At 38.5% G+C, this 8,688-nt stretch overlaps 1 long non-coding RNA gene across 1 annotated transcript; it reads left to right on the top strand.

Moving 5' to 3' along the window:
• The first annotated feature begins 7,180 nt into the window (after window positions 1-7,180).
• LOC132792956 (uncharacterized) lies at window positions 7,181-8,170 on the top strand. The gene is made up of 3 exons (XR_009633058.1): window positions 7,181-7,265; window positions 7,541-7,612; window positions 7,673-8,170. It is a non-coding gene; the product is annotated as an uncharacterized LOC132792956 (long non-coding RNA).
• The last annotated feature ends 518 nt before the right edge of the window (window positions 8,171-8,688 follow it).

Genomic DNA, 8,688 nt, shown 5'->3' with positions numbered 1-8,688 from the left:
ATTTTTTTTAGACAATTTTGATTAAATTTTTTCTAATAATTTTGTCGGAATACTATAGGGAAATAGGTAGAATTTACCTTACATAGATAAAATAAATGAATCAAATGATTTTCATCTTTATCTTAAAACACTTTTTAGGCATTATGTTAAAAGGGGTTAAGAATCCTTTGATGTTAATTTAACCTCAAAGAATTATAAATTGCTTAGAAAAATGAAGAAAGTTTGTTTGAAAAAAAATATCTCATTTCGTATGGTTCCTTAAAGTTCCATCAGCTCATGCAAATGTAGATTGATTAATAATCAAAAAGTAATTTGTATACTCATATTATTTAGTTGAAAGTTACTAAGCATTGTAAAAAAAAGAATTTCACAATAATTTTAGTTAATTTACTTTAGAAAAATATGAAAGATACCAACGAGAAGAAAAATACTTTTTATTGATTATCACTTCAATGCCACTGCTAACACGTATTATAAAGTCGTTTGATTAAATCGTAATAGTATTAGTAGAAATATCTATTTCAGCACAATCAACAATAAAATCTCTGTGCAAAACAAATGAAATAATTTCGAAAATGCTTTTTAATGTGAACTCAATTCAGTTGATACTTATTATGAGCCACAAAATGAAATCTTAACGATAGGCCCAAGAAATCAAAACAAGTACTTATTTCCGCGACAAATGGAGATATTTTTTTAGCAGCTATTTGAGATAAGTAGTTGGCTACTTACAGTCACCTGGTGCTTTGGGGTAATTCGATGTCTACATGAAAACGACATTAGATGGGACCCGTGCCAAAAAAAAGAAGAAAAAAGTCAAAGAGCCGCCCAAATTGGTCACGATGACACTTTCATTTTACTGGCGGAGCAAGCAAAAAATCTACCACGATTTATGGTTCTACATAAATCGTTGAAATACTTTTTGGCTACCCACCGCAGTTAATCCGATTATAAAACAGAGAAAGAGATGGGGAGACATCAGATAGAAAGAGACAACTTACTGTATGTGTGTGTGATGTGTCTGTTGCTTTTCAATGATGGCGTTGATAATACGCCACATAATTCTGCATACTTTTTATGTACCTAGTCTCGAAAAAGTTTGGGAAAGGGCTTTTTAGCCCCGGACCATCAAATTAGCATGTTGAAAATTATAAGTACTCACACATTAAACTGCCATCGAAATGAGTGTGGTAAGTAAGACTTGAGGTTGAGGAGCAACTAGAAGCGGGAAGCGGGGAGCGGAGAGAGTCTATATACATAAATCCACTGCTCAAGTTGAGTTGTTATGCTTGAGTTGAGTGTTGGCAAATATTTAACGTAGTATAAATATACACATATATCTCGCTCTTCGTCTCAAAGTCATCCCCCAACTTTTGTCATCTCTAGCATTGTTATCTGGCCGACTGCGTTTTTATTTTTTCTTGGCTTGGGGGTTGTTGTTGGTAGTAGAGGAAAAGCGACCCGCGCTCGCCGCTTGTGTTCAACACAGAAAAAATCTAATTTTCCAACTTTTTACGACATTCGCTTGCCGAGTTCTGCGGCAATTTCATAAATATTTTCCGCTTCTTTGCGTTTGCATACTTTGTATGCAAAAAAACATGCCATCATCAGAACATTATCCCGCCGCGTGTAAATGAAATTCCCAAGTTCCCCCTCGAGTCTCCCTCTCTCTCTCTTTCTCTCGCTCTGTTCGATCGCTTGCGTCGGCAAAAAGCGGCGTCACAGTAACAGCAGAGAAGAGGAGAGGAGAGAGGAGAGTGAGGGGGCAGCACAACACCACAAAATGGGGGAGCATCGCGGAGTCGAGACTCGACTCGACTCGACTCGAGGGTTGTTGACTTATATCATTTATCATAAGGAATTAGGTTCAAGCTTGTTATTAATATTAGACGTGGTCTTCCACTGCCTCCGCTTCCGCCCCCCTCACAACGTCCTCTCTCCCCTCCCTGCCAAACATGCCTCTGCGAGTCCTGCTCGGCGTGAAGCCGCTAACGTGCGAAGAGCGTTAATAAAGTTCATAAAATAAACAAAGTCGAGTCGAGTCGAGTCGAGTCAACATGTGAAATTAAAATCTTTGCCGATGTCAATTGACGCCGCGCTGAGCGTTAAGTGTGCAGCTGTAGCTGTAGCTGGAGTTGGAGATGGAAATGAAGCTGGAGATGGACATGGAGAGAAGGAAGCAGAAGCTGAGTTAAGCACTCAGCTAAAGTCTATTAAATAGTCGCAAATAACGTTGCAGCTTTACGACTCAAGCACACACACAATTATCTGGGGCATAGCATTAACCCCCAGCATTTCCATATCAATTTCCTTATCCATAACTAGCGAGCGAGATAACGATACGCTTATTCAATTAGAGAGCTGTTCAAAATATGATAACATTTGCTCGCAGACACTATTCCATTTTATTTCTTATACCTCTCTTTTATTTTTATATGGTTTTAAATTGGTTGGGAACAATATTAAGAGTTTTTAATATGCTGTCAATCATTCTAAATAGTATTTTTATATAGTATTTTTATATATATACAATTCGAAATGTTTATTGAAAAAAGTAATACAGCTATCATAATGAAAATGTAGTCTGAAAGTAAATAAAGTGAAATATGTTTTTAATCGCTAAAAACTTTAAATTAAACCTAATAAATGAAACTAAAAAAAAATCATACAATTCTGGTAAATTATAAAAATGTAATTATTATTTATCAAATTACAATAACTTATCTTCAGCATCCCGCTGTTACTTTTTTAATCAATCTCACACCTTTTTTTCCAAATATACATACATATATAATCTTCGTAGCAAGACAATTTTTAAAATTGATATTAAATACTATTTTCAGCAAGTCTTTAAAGAAATTCTGTAGTTGTCTTAACCCTAATATATATTCTCCTTTTAATTTTCTTAACTGCATTACATAAAAAATAAAATATATCAATTAATTGATAGCTCAATAAAATTATCTTCATATTTGTAATACCATTTTTAATCAAAAAATAATACATTAATTAAATGCGAACACTTTACAAATCTCAGCATGCTTTGCTAACTTTAAGTTAACTTTATTAACCAACAAGAAGTCACTCTTCTTTAAGATTCGTCTTTGATAAAAATACTTTAAGCTTCAAGTTCAAGTTAGAGAAGTAAAGAATTACTTCAATCAGTTTCAATCTGTTCGCCTCGCACAACAAGAGTTCAATAAACTTTATCCGCAATGCTTGTACTTTTATTCCTTGGCAAATTTCAAGCGAATTTGCGTTTGAAGAACAAAGTAAATTCACAAGATGCCATTTCAATGACGAAATACGAAATACGAAATACTTTTCAATCAAATTAACGTGCTTGTTGTCAGCTAATAATGATGAACATCCGTCGAACTTCAACTTGTTCGAAATGTTTCGATAGCTGCATTGATTTCTTTTGATATTCCCGAATCCATATGCCATATTTATTCCATATTCCACACAGCCGTATTATGAGTTTGCAGTCTCGATTGTCGAACTAGAGTTTGGGGATTATCTTTTTTGCGCCGTGACGCGACGGCTAGTTGTCTCATTATGATGTGTTCAGCTGGCGCTAGGACAAACAAGGACATTGCAGCGACTGTCAGTCCAGGACATCGAGTGGAGGAAGCAGCACTTATTTTTCCGACGCTACCTCACTCGCTTTCTTGCTATCTCGTTCTCTCACTCGCTCTCTCTCTCTCTCTGTCTACAACGTTGTGCTCTCGCTCTTTAAGAGGCAGAGGCAACCCCCTAAGCGCCTGAGTGAGCTCTCAGCGCTCAGCTCTCGCTTCCCCTATGAGCGATGCCTTTTTTTTTTGTGTGTAACAACTTTTTTTTTGCTGCTGGCTTTTCTTTTTGCAGTGACCAGAAGCCACGCCCTGTGCATGTCGAAGCGGTGCAACAAACACGAACACACAACTGTTAGATACGACAGCCAAAAAAAAAAAAAAAAAAAAAAAAGCAAGGAAAAGCGAAAAGAAAATTGAATGAACGAGCCAAGATAAACACTTAAACCTAACGAAAAACGATAAAAACAGCCGCAAAAACACGAAGACCGAAAAGAAAGTTGCCAAAGGTAACAACCCATGTACAATGTACGAGAGGCACTTTGTGCCGAGCTGGCGAATATATGCAATGGAAGAGAGAAGGGGGGGGAGGGGAGAAGGGGATGGCACATGTCCAATATTCACTTAACGCGATAAAAATGAACTAGGAACAACGAAATCTGGCTGAGAAAGAAGAAGGTGGCAACGGGCAACGGCAGCAGCAACTCGGATGCGGCAAAAACACACAAAAACATCAGTTACACTTTGTTTAGTCGTTTTGCGCACTGGACTCGTATGCAGATACAGATACGGATACTACAACTACAGCAGCAGATACAGATACATACGTGTGAGCGTGTATCTATTGAAATGCCATAGAACTCAGGCACTAAAAAATATAGGAGAACCAGAGCGAGAGAAAGAGAGAGAGAGAGAGGGAGTGAGAACGAGTGAGAGTAAGGACAGTAAAAAGAGCTGAAAGCGAAGAAAAGCGGGGGAGGGGAACTAAAGTGGGCTGGCAATTGGGTGGTCAACGTAAAAAAGATAGCGTGGTTAAACGCGCTTATTTTGGTTTATGATTAAATTTATTACTTGTACGCCCAACCACAACGAACCGACAAGCGACAAGCGGCAACGAGGAAAACCAAGGGAAAAGCTCAACAACAACAGCAGAAACAACATCAGCAAGAAAATTTACAGAGAGAGAAATGGTTAACTGAATTTAAGCTGGTAAAATTGGATTGACGGTTTTCAATTGAGTTTTATAGTAATGTATTCGAATTCATAAGAAATTGTGAATATAAAAATACTAACAAGAAATTTTATTTAAGATAAAACCACCAAAATAAAAAAGAGGTGTTGTTAAAATCCTCTTTAAGAAACTTAAAGGCTATCAATAAAATTTTAAATTAGAAAAACATCTAATTATTGTACTAAGTAAAAGTAAATTTCACTTGATAATCAATTTCAATAAATTAATACAAATTTTGAACACAAAAACACAAATTGAAAAAACACATCAGACAAAACTAAGATCTTTCTGTTAATTCTATTTAAGATAAAACTATCATGAGACGTTTGCAAATATTTTATTTCCACTCTAGTGTACGAGTAACGAAGTCGAATTCATATAGAAAATTATATCATTTATTAACGTAAAGAATCAAATTTATTGCATATTAAATACAAAATACACAATTTTGCCTGTAAACTTAGGATTTAGTTAAATTACAATTTGCTTAAATTTATTTCTCGCTGTGTGTTATGCTCGAAAAACAAAATGAAAACACAAAGTGAAAATTAAGGGAGCTTGAAACAGTTCTTTGTTGGTGTTTTTTTTCATTTTTTTTTGTTTTTTTTTGGGCTTGCCTTGAATTTAATTAATGCCTAGACCCAAAGAACAAACAAAATAAAAAAGTAGAGAGAAAAGTAAAGCAAAGAAATGAAAAAGGGAAAAGCATGCTAACTTGATAGAATTGGCCATTCTTTTAAGCTTAGCCCGTTTTGTGCCAACTTGTTTGCTCGCCTCATTTTTTTTGTTTTACTTGCGTCTAATTAAACAGGTCAAACGCGGTCTCAGCTCTCTCGGCTGACTCTTGACTGCTTTTGTTGTGCACGTTAACTGTTGCAGTAGCCGACAACATGCAGCATCCCCCTTCCCTCTTTTAGCCCCCTTTGGGAAGTGCGAGAGAGACAGAAAGCACAGCCATGTTGGCAGCGCCTCCTTCTTACCTTTTTTTCGTTCGTTTTGTGACAGCTACAGCTGCAGATACATGGCAAAAGTATCTTTTTTATCTGCCTCGCTGTGTGTTTCTACGATTGTGCCTCTGTGGCACGACTCCGACTCGAACTCGAGTCGAGTGGAGGCGAGTCCAGGCGAATCGATGGCGCTAGCTTTTGTGGCGCTCGTGCTCAGCCTCAGCATCCTCATCGTGCTCGTCTCGCTCGCTCGCTCTGCATCGTTAGAGCTGCCACCTAGAGAGAGAGAGAGAGAGGAAGCAGGAGCAAGGAGACGACTATTCTCTGGGTCTCTTGGTGCCTGCGTCTCGTTTATTTATGATTATCTGTGTACAACTTGTTTCGTGTTCATCGCATGTCGATGCCGATGATGGGTGTACTCTGTACTCTGTGTTCTGTGCTCTGTGCTCTGTACTCTGGCCATGGAGCATCTCTAGCTGGTTTTGTTTGTTTGTTTGTTTCGCGTTACACCCCACGGCATTAAACCCTGCCCCGAAGCGCACACATGTACGAGCGAGTGTATCGACGCAGTATGTACTAGCCATATATACAAGCTTGTAGATACAAAAAGGGAAACACACTGAAGAAGTGGAATATGGAAGATGGAAAAGAATGGGAGGCTCACCTTTTGCTTTATTAATGATTTGGCTGCAGTTGACCCACGAATTGCAGTCGAGCTCCTCCCACTGTCAATGCTCAGTTCAATCCTTGGCCACGTCCAGCTATAAATATTTAATGCATGTCCCTTTTGCTTTTGTGGCCATATCAAGAAAAAATCAATCAAAAGTCTTGAATAAATACGCACACACACACAGTGATAATCGCTTGGCACGTACCGAAGGAAAACCACAGACAGACATACACAGTAGGATAAACGGACGCACAGTGGAGCTTGCTTGGTGGGTCCTGAGAGGTTGAGTCCTGAGGGGGCGGACACACACCAACACACCACACACACCCGCACACACACATATGCTCAATAGGCGGGCAGGGAGCAATAAAAAAACGGTGAGCAGGCATTTGAAAATGAATCAATACCCAACGAAATACAGTGTACAAAATGCATAAAATACGATTCTATACAGAGCGAAAAAAATCTGGATTAGAAAACTAAATCTGAGATATAAAAACTAATCCGTGCCAATCGTATTTACTTAACATGAAAACTGTTAGGTCCAGCAATTTACTTTACATCGAACTTCTTAAATTTATAAATTTTTGGTATAACATATTTGTTGTTCTTTTTTAACGTAAATGTATAAAAAAAAATATTGAAGATACGTATACGATATTGTAATTTAGGTATTACATTTTCTTTGTTTTAACATATGAAGAACTACCTCATTGAGATATATTTCAAAAATTAACTTAAATTTTGTATTTCTATTGATTATTATTTAGGAATAATTCTATAATGGAGTTTGAACTACAGATCATTCATCAAAAGAAAATTTCCAATTTAGTATTTATTTTTTTGTAAGTACAAAGAGAAAAAATTTCGATAGTTCAAATTAATTGCTTATAAATGGCAATTGTATATTGTATTTTTTAAACATTTTTATGTATGTTATTGTCACATCTTTTGTTATCCGGGTCCATAGTTGAGTTTAAATTATTGATCATTCAATGTCAACTTACTTTACCAATACAAACTTTTAAAATCTGTTTGATTCTTAAATCAAAATTAAAAAGACAAAGTTTTTTTTCTCTGTAAAATAAATATAAATGAAAGTCCTAAATAATATTCTCAGAGCTGGCTCGTTCGATCTCTGGCCTCGATAGCTGGAGTTTTTGTGGCTGTTGAACTGTTCAATCTATGCGCGGTTTGCAACACCTTTTCATTTGTATCTATTAGATTAAAATTCATGTCGACGCACTCGCAGCTGTATCTGCAGATACATTTGTATCTTGTGAACTCTTGTGTGTTTGCTTTGCTCATGTGTGTGTGTGTGTGTGTGTGTGTGTGTGTGTGTGTGTGTGTATGTGTGTCTCTGTGTGTTTTTCCCCAAAGCGACAGCGTAAAAAGTGGCAAGAAAATTGAGCTCGAAGCTCACAATCATCATTGGCTTTGTGCAAACACAAAACAAGGGGGTATCATCACAAGAGACGAAGGTGGGAGGAGGAGTAGGAGGAGGAGGGGAATGCCACTGCTGCTGCCGTTGCTGCTATCTACAAGAGAACACGAACAAGAACAACAATAACAAGCGAAGAATAGAGAGGGAGAAATGAGGTGAGGCGTGGCGTGGCGAAATGATGCGAGGCAAGTTGAAGCTGCCACCAATGCGAGAGTACGAGTAACAGATACAGCTACAGATGCAGATACACAGCGGCAGATACAGATACGCACGACGACGCGCTCGTTTGGGTGTGTATGTGTGTGTTGTGGCAACAAGAAAAATACAAAAGATACAAATGTATCTCGTGTTCGAAATATAAAAATCGTTAAACAAAGACTGACGTTGTTCCTGGATTTGGATCGACTGCGACGTCGTCGACAACGATGGCAACGATGACGCTGCAGTCGACTCTGGCGTCGAGTCGAGTTGAGTTGAGTTTGTGGCAAAGTCGAACCCGCGGGTGGCAGTGCCACAGCAACTGTGTTGCCGTGCCACATAATCTAGCCTGCCCGCTTTTGCAACCGCCTCGTCTGCTTTTTGAGCTGCTGCAAAAAGCTTTCTCTTTCTCGTCCCTGGTGACGTGCCCCAAAGCGCCACTGAGAGCGCCCGCCTCCTGCACTCCAGAGATGTGGCTGCCACCCTGCCTCTTGATTCCTGCCTCCTGCCCCTTGCGGTGGAAGCTGTGGCTGTTTGCTGCGGCTTCGCCTGCGTCGGCGACCGCGACGACTTCTGCTGATGTTGCCAATGTTTCGAATACTGCTGCTGCTGCTGCTGCTTCTGCT

Source organism: Drosophila nasuta, chromosome 3 (assembly GCF_023558535.2).
Source record: "Drosophila nasuta strain 15112-1781.00 chromosome 3, ASM2355853v1, whole genome shotgun sequence".
Taxonomy (NCBI): domain Eukaryota; kingdom Metazoa; phylum Arthropoda; class Insecta; order Diptera; family Drosophilidae; genus Drosophila; species Drosophila nasuta.
The sequence above is the reverse complement of the archived record's forward strand: the minus strand, read 5'-3'. Positions and strand labels throughout refer to the sequence as shown.